Source organism: Lathyrus oleraceus, chromosome 6, assembly GCF_024323335.1.
Source record: "Lathyrus oleraceus cultivar Zhongwan6 chromosome 6, CAAS_Psat_ZW6_1.0, whole genome shotgun sequence".
Taxonomy (NCBI): Eukaryota; Viridiplantae; Streptophyta; class Magnoliopsida; order Fabales; family Fabaceae; genus Lathyrus; species Lathyrus oleraceus.
The window spans coordinates 37,776,239-37,790,622 of NC_066584.1; the positions used below are offsets into that span (position 1 = coordinate 37,776,239).

The following is a 14,384-nucleotide window of genomic DNA, read 5'->3' on the forward strand; positions in this document are numbered from 1 at the left end:
TGTATTAGAGGACCACAAGGAGCCTTCCTTGTTGGGACGATACAAAGACCCTGCCTAAAGTAGATTCTCTCAGAGATGTTATTATCCGACGAGCCTTCGTCACAACGATAATATTTTCAAGTTGGATCGGTGACTCTAGGGACCTTGTAATCTGTTCAATCTATGGTGGTTATGTAGTATGAACCTACGAGACCTCAGACTCGTTGGGTTGATACGAGAGCCTCAATCAGATGAGATCCCTTGTACGTATTGTTGTCTTATATGGTAATATTTCCAACCTCAATATATGACTCTGAGAACCTTTTTAGAATCTCGGATTCGACAGTTGTGTAGTATTGGACCACAAGAAGCCTTCCGTGTTGGAACAATACGAAGACCTCACCTAGACGAGATCATTTTAAGGGTATTATTATTCAACGAGCCTTCTTCATGACGATAATATTCTCAAGAGGGGTCCATGACTATAGGAACCTACCAACTGTAGAGCCTAACTGTGGGGTTCTGTTAATCTGAGGTACCTATTGGAATGACCAACCTATGAACTTGCTTATACCAATGATCCTGAGCATTGCATTGCATTTTGTATTCACATTAAAAAAAATCATGCATTCTCATTTCATTGGCATGCATGAATATCATTTTCCAAAATAAAAACCAAAAACTTATACACATTCAACCATTTCATTCAAAAAAACTGACTACTCGACACCAGTACGAGACGCACCGCAACTACAAAATAACGTTCGAACAAGTTGAGGCCAACCAGGTTACACTGAGAACAGACATCGACTCTATGTAGGCGAAGATGGATCGTTTGCTTGAGACGATGCTAGCTTTAACCCATAAGGAAAAGGACGTTGAAACTAATGCTGAAGCCAAAAGAGTTGTTGCTCAGTTTGGTTTGTCGTCGCTTAACATTTCTGGAGTAACTAACCTCGATGGTAGTTTTGTTTGTCCGGAAGGAGGCCATATCCATATTCTTGTATTGGTGGTCAATGTAGACCCCCTTGAACATTCTACCGCATCTGCTCGACATGGATCTGTGACTGATGATGAAGATCAATATGATGATTTCTTCATGCCATAACCTACAAGGCATGCTTTGGAAGAGAAAATCAAGTCTTTGAAGGTTCACACTCTTCCCGACTTGAATGATATTGATATGTGCCTAGTGACAGGACTGGTGCTTCCCCCGAAATTTAAAGTTCCAGATTTTTACAAGTACAAAAGGATCAGCTATCCGAGAACTCAACTCAGAGCTTATTATCGCAAGATGGCAACCCAAATCAATAATTATCAACTTTTGATTCATTATTTTCAGGATAGCCTCCGTGGGGAATCCTTGGAGTGGTATATACAATTGGAGAGAGGATAAGTCTGGTCATGAGAGACCTTGTAGAAGCCTTTCTCAGGCATTATCAATACAACACTGACCTGACGCCCAATCACACTTAGCTGCAAGACATGACTCAACGCAGTAATGAGTCATTTAAGGAATATGCCTAGCAGTGGAGAGAGCTTGCAACTTGTGTCCAACCTCCTCTTCTTGATAAGGAACTGATTGACATGTTTATGGGGACTCTTCATACCCAATATATGGATAAGATGGTAGGATCCAACTTTCCACCATTCTCCGAGGTTGTTTCTGTTGGCAAATGAATTGAGAGTCAAGTGAAGAAGGGTAACCTTTCATATGTTGCCATTGCCTCAAGTGGAGGGAAGAAACCATACTCTAATTTCCCGTAAAATCCAGAAGGTCAGACCAATACCATAATGGGAGGAAGGGGAAATATAGCTCAGCCATATGTTATCGTACCTTACCATCAAGTTGTTGCCATTACGCCCACATGATATCAACATGCACTTAAGAAGCATAAACCATATCAACATCTGGCTTACCATCAACAACCATATCAACATCCGACTTACCAACCACAACATTCATATTAACCATAATGGTATCAACAACAACACCAAAATCAACAATAACGCATTCCACAATAGCGTCAACCTAACCAAATAGGATAAGGAGGCCATAAAGAAATTTTGATCCTCTGCCCATACCATATAGCCAGATCCTTCCTTATCTTCTAAAAGGTGGATCAGTTACCTTGAAAGAGTTAACACCTGTAATTCCCCCTTATCCACCAGGCTATGATGCCAATACTCACTGCGAGTGCCCCAAGGCACACAATGGAGAATTATAAGGTTTTGAAACACAAAGTTCAAGAGTTAATTGACTGTAAGGAAATCTTCTTCATGCTAATTAGCCCAAATGTTGCAACAAACCCCATGCCAGTTTATGTAGGGTTGTCAGTGAATTCCCTTGAGGGGGTTGCCGAATATAAGCATCATATCGGCCTGAACAAGTAGAACAAACTCAAAATCTAAGAAAGCTAAGTTCGATATCAAATCAAGAAAGGAAAGCTCATTTCCCCAAAGAAGGAAATCATTAAGCCATATTACCATTTTGCATTCTTGTATTTTGTTCTTGTTTGTCTAAGTATTGTTTGCTTTAAGATTGTTATTGGTATTTGGTCTTATTAATGAAAGGATTATGCATGTTTTGAATTAGTCTTTTCGTATTCACTGATCTTTTCTCATTTATTGCAAAACACAAAACACATACTTCTCCACTTCACTTTCTTATCATACTATTACTTTAGAAAAGATTGGAGGGAGAATGACGAAAACAAAACACCCATAATTGCTAACGACATACTTTCGGATAAAACCATGCTGATGATGTATAGGAATTGTTTCAAATCCCCCACAACTAGAGAGATAAGGAGTTAATCCCTGGTTAAACACTTCGAGCCTAGAAAATCCTTACGCTTAACTCGGGGCATAGTAGTGTTCAGTTTATCTAACTATGCATTCGAATTACAAGATGAAACATCTTATCTATGAATCAAATACACACCATTCTTCACACACATCCTGAAGTGTCGAAGGAACAATGCAAAATTCACAAGATATGACGATTGTTGTTCAATGACCAATGACTTGGCAATCACAACCCTTCAAACAAAATCCCGCTAAGTTTAATATCCAAATAGGCAACTTTGGCAAAAATTAGGGCAATCTCGATTGTAAGACCCCGATTTTTACCCTAAGATCCCTCATGTTATCTCATCATATGCATTGGCATTGGGATCACACCTTGGCATCATCCTTATCCCTCATTCATTGGGTTTGCATTGGGAGAGGTCACCAAGCACATTTGATTGTATCATACTTTGTTTTTCATTATTTACTAACCAAAATACCAAAAATATGTCCATGTATAGTTTGTTGCTTTTGTAGGTAGTGTGTGAGTTCACCCATGCTCCATCAAGCTCATATTTCAGGTTTAAGACCCTCAATACAAGGAGACTAATCAAGATATGGTTTACATTGACTCTGTACATCATGTATGGGTCCCCATGATCTTCACATATCATTTTGATCAAGAAATCATCAAGAGTTTGAAGCTTGTTTGCCTTGGAAACCCTAATTCATCTGGGTATCTTGTGTGACTTCCATAACAAGTTTCTTCAATATTTGATCAAATATTTCAAGGTATACTTCATATTACACATATATAATCCTCCATGAGTCCCAAATATCAAGAGAATATCAAGTTAGCAAGTTGGTTCATGGTGGTTGAGCAGAGAAAGTCAACTAGTCAAAACTGGGGTTCCTTAGACCCTATCTCCTACAATGTTTGTCATATGAAAATCATTACAAGAGAAAAGTTACTCATAATTACATTCCAAACAACTTTCATGTTTAAGTCAAGATCTAGTTTTGCTTGGAAAGTCATTTTTTATGGTGAAAGATTATATGTCATTTTGTTTTGCATGATCAAATTAAATATGTCATTTTCATTTTTTATGTTTGTAAGAAGTTCAAATTCAACTTGAAAATGCATGTGCCAAGAGGAAACATTATAGGTCATTTTGGGCCATTACCATTGAACAAGGGATTTTCCTCCACTTCTAAAATGCATAACTCCTTCATGATAAATCCAAATGAGGTCAAATTTGTGACCAAATTAAAAAGATTTGAAAGAGCTACAACTTTGATGAAGGAACTCTTTCCATTGGAAGCCCATAGAAAAGGTTATTCAAGGTGGAAGAAGTGAACATTTGACTTGGTACTTAGAAAATTTTCAAACATGTTTGATTTTCCAAACTTCCACCTCAAAATTCCTCATTATCCAAGCTTCAAATGGAAAAGTGTTAAACATGAAAGTTGTTCCCCTTGATCTCACCTTTCCAAAAAGTCCAAGATCACCTAATTTGGCCAAAGAATGAAGGACTTGCGTAGGGGTTCTTTTCAAGGGACCAATTGGATGATTTTCACCTTCACATTTCAAACTCAAATGCATGGCCACATGACATGATTTTAGCATGACTCTCAAGCCATTTTGGACCTAAATACATCACTTGATGGGCCTATCACATGCCTATGCAAGCATGCAATGAGAATTACTAAAATTGGCAAAATTTGAAAGTGTGTGGAAATGAATTGGAATGCCTATAAATACAACCCTTCATGCTCAGAATTGAGGACTTCGTGCCCAAGCTTTGAATCTGCAATCCAAACCATCATCATTAAAGGATAATCTTTAAGGTTTTCATTTGAAAATCGAGCTTCAAATCTCATTCTATTTTGAGATTAAAACTTCAAGAGTCCAAGCCATTTTCTTATCTTAAATACTTCCTATAAGCTTCTGAAATAAAGCCAAACACAATTGGGATCAAGCTAAAGCAAGGTTGAAGCTCCCTCGAAGGTAATTTTTTAGAATTTTCATCTCTTCGGTTCTCCCTCAATTCTTCATTATTCTTTGTGATTTTTGGCCGGCTAAAGTCCTACCAATATAGGTAAGAAGATTTAGTTGCTTTGAGGTCAAATCGAAGAAACTCAGTTCATGTTCCTCAAAATTCAAATCCCTGTCTCTTTTTATATACTTGGAATTGGAGAAAATTGAGGTCAAATTCGAACTCCTGAGCATTTTCTCTTCAAAATAGTGTCCTTGTTTTTTCATTTTTCATGAAGTTGAGGTTGGACCAGTCCGGTGGTCATCACCGAAGAAGATGACCGGAGCTAGGTCTCTAGTTGTGAGTTGGCTTCATCTCATCCATTTGATCTTAGTCCAAGGATCTAATATCATCCTTTGGTTTAAATTACCACGTGTGGGCACGCGTTGACTGGAGTGTTGGTGGAATGCATGCTTATAGCCATCAGATCTGCCCCTCAATTAATGAGGGAGATCTGATGACCCTCACTTTTTCCAATTTCCTTTTAATTTCTGAATTTATGTTTAGTTTCTTTGAGTGTTAAAAGGAATACGTTTGTTAAGATTTTAAAACCTAAGCATGATAGAAGATCGTCATCCAAAAAGAACGAAGTAGAGAGTGATTGTGAAGACAAAAATAAAAAAAGTGATTTAAGTTGGAAATGGTTAGAGTGGAGAAAAAGTATGAACTTAAGAGAGAAAAATAAAGAGAAAGAAATTATAGTCATTACCATACCCACCTATTCAGAAGAAAGATCTTGAAGAAGAGAAATATATGAATTTTATCACATCGTTCAACAATTTAAATGTAACCATATCATTGTTAGAGGAACTTCAGTAGATTCTTGCATATACAAAAATATTTAAAGAACTCCTAACGAAGAATAGGCTATTCCCGAATAGTGAAAAAGTAAAATTGTTTAAAAGATATAATGCAATCATTCTATGAAAGCTTCCACCAAAGCAACCATATCTATGTGTTTTTAACATACCTCGCACCATAATCCAATTAAACAATCTAAAGCAATATGTGTTTTGGAGGAAAGCATTAGTTTTATGTCTCTCTCTATGATGAGAAAATTATGAGGAAAAGCAAGGTCCACAAATATGACATTAACATTACTAAATAAATCTTCCATAGTTCCTCATTAGATAATGGAGAAAGTATGAGTGAAAGTTGGAACATTCATATACCCTAATTAATTTTGTAGTTGTCTTTATTGAAGAAGAATGTGAATTTCATATCATCTTAGATTGTCATTCTTGTGTACTGCCATGGCAAACACTGATATATAAGTTGGGGAGTTTAGACTCAAATTTTGGAAAGAAAATATGATAAATAAAGTGTATGAAGGCTTGTAATTTTTGGAGGATAATTCAAAATGAGAATAATGAGAAGATGTAGAAAGTACACAAAGATGAAGAAGAACTGCCTCCCCCAACTAAGCAAAAGGCGATACAAAAGTAAGTTGAAGACTTTTATCCTCTAATAGAAGGAAAGACTTGTATCATAACTTGTGCAAAGACCATGTAATAGGAGTATATCCTCGAACTTCAAAAGGTTTGGTTCTCAATGACAAAGAAACTAAAAAATAAGTCAAATCAAATTCCTCTACACTCGCTAAAACCTATCTATCCACTAACACCAAAGATTGAAGAATGGCGAGAAATTGAGATAGTGAAAATAATAAGATTGATGAAAGACATAATATAATTTATCCTCCTTAACATGGATATCAACCTAATGACATTGGATGAGCGTTGGATGAGAGGCAACCCATCAAAATCAAGATTTTTTAATCTTTATTTGCATTTTTAATTTATCATATTTTAATGTTTTTGTAATTAGACTAAAGTAAATTTAGTTGGGAGAGAATAAATAAGTATATCATAGGAAAATAGAAATAGGTAGGACAATAGAAAAAATGGGAATTTTTGGAATTTTGTAGAGAATAACACAATAGTCCTTTATAAGCGGCATGATTTGAACCTTCTGGACCATTATAGCGTCACTCTCTATTCTTAATGTGGAAAGATTGTATCGTCGATATCTGTTGAGAAAACATCATTATTATGATATAGCGGTCTTTCCCCACCCCGCCCTCACTTTTTTGCGGGATGAATCTAAGTTTTAGGCTCACATCCTCAACTATGATCGTCCCGCCCCGCTCCATTTTTTTCGGGACGGACATACCTGTTTGTCACCCTTAATTTAAATGTTGATTTAAATTTAAATTTTGATCAAAGAGCATGAACAATTTTTTTTAATCTTTTGGTTGTGAAATCAATGTCATTTGAACTAGATTAGATGTTCGAATAAAAACTATTGACAAATATGTGACAAAAAATTATTGTTAGTGCATGAAAAATCATAAGAATACAAGAGACGGAAAAGGAAAAACAACATAGTTCAGTTTCATTCATTTCTCTTTTACAAATATGCTAAGGTTTCTAAGCAAAAATCTTGAATTTGTGTAGATTTTGGCTAATTTGATGAACCGAAGCTACTATAGCAATAAGAGAGACAAATAAACAAAAACAATTCAAAAGTTGAAGCGTGCACCATTTCAATGATAGTACTTTTATACTCTTTTGAGCAATATGCATTTGTACAGGGAAGAAAACAACTAAGGGTCCAAATCCAAGTGCTTCGAGAAGTGAAATAACTTCATTGAAAAATGACATTGCCATGGCAAGAGTTGTTGCTATTATCACAAATATTGTCCTCCAAATTAGCCTAAACAAGTTCATATTGATTGTTATGTTGCACATGTTAATCGGGTAATCCTTGTTTATGAAATTTGAATTAGGCCATGTAGTGTTAGCACCTATTTCAATGATATGAATAAAAGGTTGAGCCATCACCTCAAAGATGACATTATATTATACACATATACATTTAATTATAAACAAAATAATATACAAGAACAATTCAGACATAAATATTTTCAATTATTAAATTAAAATAGTAATTGTCAAACATGATATGCTCCAATCATGTGGATAATTTTACATATATCTCTCATTTCAACTAATCAAAACAGTTCTGTAAGATCCCAATTTTGACCCTAAGATCCCTCATGTTATCTCATCATATGCATTAGCTTTGGGATCACACCTTAGCATCCTCCTTACCCCTCACTCATTGGGTTTTCATTGGGATAGATCGCCAAGTACATTTTGATTGTAACATACTTTGTCTTTCATTATTTACTAACCAAAATACCAAAAATATGTCAATGTATAATTTGTAGCTTTTGTAGGTAGTGTGTATGCTCGCCTATGCTTCATCAAGCTCACATCTAGGGTTAAGACCCTCAATGCAAGGAGACCAATCAAGAAATGGTTAATATTAGCTTTAGAAATCATATTTGGATATCCATGGTCTTCACATATCATTTTGATCAAGTATTCATCAAGAGTTTGAAGTTTGTTAGCCTTAGAAACCCTAATTCATCTGGGTATCTTGTGTGACTTCTTCAACAAGTTTCATCAACATTTGATCAAATATTTCAAGGGATACTTCATATTAAATCATATTATGCCTATATGATCATCCATTAGTCCCAAAAATCAAGAGAATGTCAAGCTAGCAAGATGGTTCATGGTGGTTGACCAAAGAAAGTCAACTAGTCAAAACTGGGATTCCCTAGACCCTATCTCCTACAATGTTTGTCATATGAAAATGCTTCCAAGAGAAAAGTTACTTAAAATTACATTCCAAACAACTTTCATGTTTAAGTCAAGAGCTATTTTTGTTTGGAAAGTCAATTTTTATGGTGAAAGATTATAGGTCATTTTGTCTGAGCTCTAGTTAGGAGGTAAACTTTTCAAGACCATAACTTGCTCAATTCTTATGATATGAAAGTCATTCAAATTCCATGATCAAATTAAAGATGTCTACTTCAACTTGTATTTTTGTATGAAGTTCAAAATCAACTTGAAAATGCATGTGCCAAGAGGAAACATTATAGGTCCTTTTGGGCCATTACCATTGAATAAGTGATTTTCCTCAACTTCTAAAATGCATAACTCATTCTTGCCAAATCCATATGAGGTCAAATTGGTGACCAAATTTAATAGGTTTGAAATAGATACAACTTTGATGAAGTAACTCTTTCCATTTGAATTCCATAGCAAAAACTATTCAAGGTGGAACAAGTGAACATTTGACTTGGTACTTAGAAAATTTTCAAATATGTTTGATTTTCCAAACTTCCACCTTAAAATTCACCATTATCCAAGATTAAAATGGAAAAGTGTTCAACATGAAAGTTGTTCCCCTTGATCTAACCTTTTCAAAAATTCCAAGATCATCTCATTTGGATCAAAATTGAAGGACTTGCGCATGGATGCAATGTGTGGTACCATTTGGAAGAATTTCATGATCCAATTTAATTCAACATTGCATGGCTTAATGCAACACTTTCAGCATGACCTATGCATGATTTTGGACCTTTGCAAATGATTGTTTGGACTTTGTGCACGCCCATGCTAGCTCATGAAGAAACTTGCTATTTTTGAACATTTGAAAGAAAGTGTGTGGAAATCAATTGCATTGGCTATAAATAGGAGTGCATTGTAATCAGAACTTCATCAATACCTTGCCCAAGCTTTTCCAGACCAATCCAAACCCTCCATTCCATAGAATTTCTAAAGTTTTCTTTTGAAATCAAGCTTGAATTTCATCTTCTGTTTGGAAGTTCAAACTCCAGAAATTCACTTCCCTTTTCATCTCAATTGGCTTCTGCAAGCAAGAGGAAGAGAAAGCAAGCAAATCCAGATCAAGATCAAGTGAACTTGAAGCAACTCGAAGGTAATTTTTCAGAAACTTCATCTCTTCGATTCTCTCTCAAAACTTCACTATTATTTATGATTTTTGGTTGTCTGAAGTCCTACCAATGTAGGCAACAAGATTGATTTGCTTTAAGGTCAAATTGAGGCAACTCACTTCATGATCCTCAAAATTCAAATCCCTGTATCTTTTTATATACTTGGAATTGGAGAAAATTGATGCCAGATTCAAGCTCCTGAGCATTTTTCTTTGAATCCATGTCCTTGTTTTTTTTATTTTGGTGATGGTTGATGGTGTACCAGTCCGATGAGGTTCACTAGAGAAGAAGACCGAAGCCCTAGCTCCGACGGTGTGTTTTCACGCCTCTCAACCATCAGATTTGTTTAAATTGTTTTAATCTTGACCTTTGGTTTTAATTACCAATGTTGCAACACGCTGATTTTAGAACACCATGGACATGATGCGCTTGGCCATCAGATCTGCCACCTCAATTAATGAGGGAGATCTGATGGCCCTTATTTTTTTGAATTTTTTTCTTCTGATTTTCTGTTTAATCCATTTATTTTGTTTAATTCATATTAATTTCATTTTTAATCCAATAAATATGGGACTTTCACCAAAAATCTTTTAATATTTTCCTTTTTCATTTTCTAAATTAAAAATATTTTTTATATTCATTTTGATATTTTTCATGAATTAAATATTTTTGTGCATATTTTTAATTGTTTAAAAATACTTCTGACTTTTCAAAAATCATGAAATTTTTTGTCTAAGGTTCTTTGACCTAGGATAAATCTCTTGGCCATTTATTTGGTGTTTTGAAGAGATTTTAGGTTTTGACCAAATTTAATGTAATTTAAATACATTTTTAATTTGATTTTTAATTGATTAATTGTATAAAATTATGTTGAGCCATTTTCATTGACTTGTGATGTTTGACTATTTGTTTGGGCCTTAGTCAAGGTTGATTTGACTTTTGTTGAGTTAAAATCATTGGATTTTGGGGATTGATAAAATCTATTCATTTTGAAATTGTTATCATGAACTACGAGGTTTTGATCCCTCATTTTTATGTTGGTACGTAGGCACAAGTCTGAAGGTCTTGTCAAACACAAAAATATAATCAATGAATTCTTTTCTCATCCTCACACTCTATTTTTCTCAAACATCTTTTATATCAAAAACACATACACACATAAAAAAGGGCTCCCTAGGAGTACCTAAGACACTTTGAGTGCTAACACCTTCCCTCTGTGTAACCAACCCCCTTACCTATAATCTCTGACATTTAATAATTTTGATTTGAAAACTTCTTATCTTTGGGTTTTGTTCGTACTTTTCCATTTTCCTTTGGAAACAATAAAAGCGCGGTGGTGACTTTGATTTTATTGACGTTAAACTTATCCATAGTTTGATGGTCATGAATTTACCGCTACAGGTTCATAAAATCCACCAAAAATATTTCCTGACATTTTATCACCAAAAGCAGCATAGTCAAGGCAACTACGTAGTAGGAATATTATTGTCATTGTTGAGAGTCCTGTTAAATTAGTCTTTTTCATTTGTTTACTTTCTCATGGAGGTGACCTTAGTGTATCCTTAAAAAAATAATGAAATAATAAAATTCAAGGACAATCACTAAAACTCTAAGGGCCTTTTGAGAAGAACTGAGACCCAAGAGTGTGGTCCTCTATAGGTCTCAGATTCTAATCCCCCAAGTGTTAATAATTATTGTATTAGACCCATCTATATATAGTTTTTTTCTCAAACTTAAATATGTAATGACAAGAAATAAGTAAATATTGACTTTGTACCATTATATCGTAAATAACCATGGCGTAATTGCAAGCAAGTGTTATGTTTCCCAACGAATTGCAAGACCTCCAAATTTTATCTGTCGCAGATAGTTCTGGTCCTATTTTTGTTCCGAATATACTGGTTGGTGCACCTTTTCCTATAGCCAAAATATCTTTGTTATTAGTCACAATATTATAAATTTGGATCGTCTTCAATCAAATATACCATTAAGTCTGTTGAAGATTGAAATTTCAAAACCATGTAATATATATTAAACAAAAAAGTGAACAACAAACTACATTATTATCAAAAGAAACTATTTTAGATAAATTAATGATTAAGAGTACCTGAAATAAGTACAGAAAGACAAAAACTAATTGCAATTAATACATAGCCAAAAGAAGTGCAAGCAACAATTGTTGAGAGCCGTGTCAATGCGTGAAAGATTGTAATTTGAGACAAGAAAAGCTGCAATGTCCCAAAACCAATCATACATGGATTATAAGAACTTGTGCAATCAACTTGTTTTCCTTTTCTATGGAGGAAAAAAGATTTCCCTGATGCTCTGAAATATATTACATTTTAGTCATAAATCACACGAAAGAAAAATACAAATCAATTTTAAATTTAAAACTTTTTGTATACATAACTAATATATAGTTTAGTAACTTAATAACCTAAAAATGCACATAGTTAGTTAAATAAAGTCTCAAGTAAGTTTTTAAAGTAATAACATACGCCAAACTTGTGGATGAAGTTTTTGTGTAACCAACGGTAATTCCAGCTAGCTTTGAATACAAAACTATTCCACAAATCACATGCATAGTTCCACCTATTGTCAAATAAAAGTATAAAACTAAAGTAAATTGAAATAGGTCCAGAATGTATGTATAATTTGGAGATTTAATTTCCATTATTACATTATTATACAAGAAAAGAGTATAAAAATATACCTAAGTAGACTTTAACGACTTGCATGTAAGTATAATTTCTTTTTCTATTAATTGGGTCTGAAAACCTATAGCAATCGACTATAAGATTATAAGTGAAAAGAGAGATATATGCAAAGAGCAATACACTGACTATACCAATTATCCATCCTAATTGAGCCATGGCCCATGCCAAAACCAACACCCATGCCCCAATTACCACTGTTATTATGTGTGTTGTAGCAGTTAACACATTTCCTGCAACGTTCTAGATAAAAAAATTAATATTATTATACAGTTTTTATGACTAGTAACACATTCTGAGGCACACTATTATCTTATTATTAAAATTCAAAAGAAAAATTAAGTCTGATAAGCTATCACACATACATTTTATTAATAAAATTGACAAAAATATTAAATAAATAACAATGACAACAAAACCAAACAATAAATATTCAATTAAGAATGAAGCAAACCAAAAACACCAGAAATAAAGTAAAGAAAAAGCATTGATGTTGTTTGCACAATTTTGTCAAAAAAGATATAAATATGTCAGAGATAGAAAATATATGATCATTATTAATAAAGATTTATAAAATTTGTGAAAAAGATCATAAAAAATAAACCATAATTTTTTTCAGATGAACCATTCTTAGAATCTTTCTTGTTATGTCAACCCATAATGATCCTCACTCTAGAATTCAATACATAAATATTTAAATCTCTCACTAATTATTTATATCTATATAAGGTGCTTATAATTTTTTTTATGAAAGTTAAGATGTTCTCAAACCTCAAAACTAGTGTTCTGACATTTTCCACAAGGTTACCAACTAATTCTCGAAAAATGCTTTCTAGTGACACAATTTAAAACTGGTTGAGGGAAACTTCAGAATCTTGGTCCAGTTCATCAGAATCTGGTCTTCATAGTCTAATGACACAATTCAAAGTTATTGAGAGAGTAGGGCTTCAGAGCAAATCAGCGTCAGAAACATCAAAGTTGTAAAGCTTTGGATGAGCGTAGAGTCAGAAGCGTTGAAGTACATAATCCAGAGCCACGTATCTCAGAGTTAGAATGCACTAGGTTCAAAATCTGATGACATCTCATGTCATTCATTCATAGTTAGAACTTGAATCTAGTATTTTCACACTAAACAAATGGATCAGGACACAAAATTGTTCCCTAAGAGTCTATGAATTGCTATCATCAAAACATAAGGCTAGATGCAGAACCAAATCTTGTTCTTACATATTAGGCCTTGGTTCATTGGGCCTTTTCCAGTCCTGAACAAGTCTTATGGGACATTTATTTCCGCATTGATGGCATGTATGAATGAATGAATATATTCCTTTACTTTGCTTCTTAAGCTTTGAAGATTATTTCTCGTACTTTAGGAATTTTCAAAACAAGAGTTCCATGTCTTCATTAATTTTTCTTACATTATATTCATCTTCTAATTTCATATATTTAGTCTTTATAACTTCTAGTGCAAGACTTTTCCTATTCTTCTTGTCAACTTCTTCGTCATCAGTAAGTCTCTTCAACTCCATTTTATGTTCCAACAATTTTTCAAGTAAAGTAGCCAGCCCATGGATGAAAAGTTCTTAAATTCAATTTTTTAGTGAATTTAGGTTTCCAACTATGGTTTAAGTATCTAATAACTTTTACAACCAAGTCCTCTTTTTGAAAAGTATTCCATAGAATTCACATGTGATTTACGATATAAATTAATCATTTTTGCATGTCATAAATGACCTCTTCAAGTTACATTCTGAAGCACTCATACTCATGAGTCAATGTGTACAACCTCAACCTCTTTACCTCAGCAGTACTTTCATGGTTAAATTAGAGGATACCCCATATTTCTCTTACATTGTCGTAGTGAAAAACACGTAAAAATTCAACAAGACCAAGATTGACGATGATGATCATTTTAGCTTTCGAACTATGTTGCACCTTGTCTTTCTCATTTTTGGTGCAATCATATTCAGTTGTGTATTTCACAACAACACCATTAACATCATTTATGGGAACAAAATGAATTTCTTTCACAATCTTCCAAATACCACTACCCAT

General features: G+C 33.9%; 1 pseudogene; it reads right to left on the reverse strand.

Moving 5' to 3' along the window:
• Positions 1–7,234: 7,234 nt before the first annotated feature.
• LOC127093878 (amino acid permease 1-like) lies at positions 7,235–14,384 on the reverse strand (annotated as a pseudogene).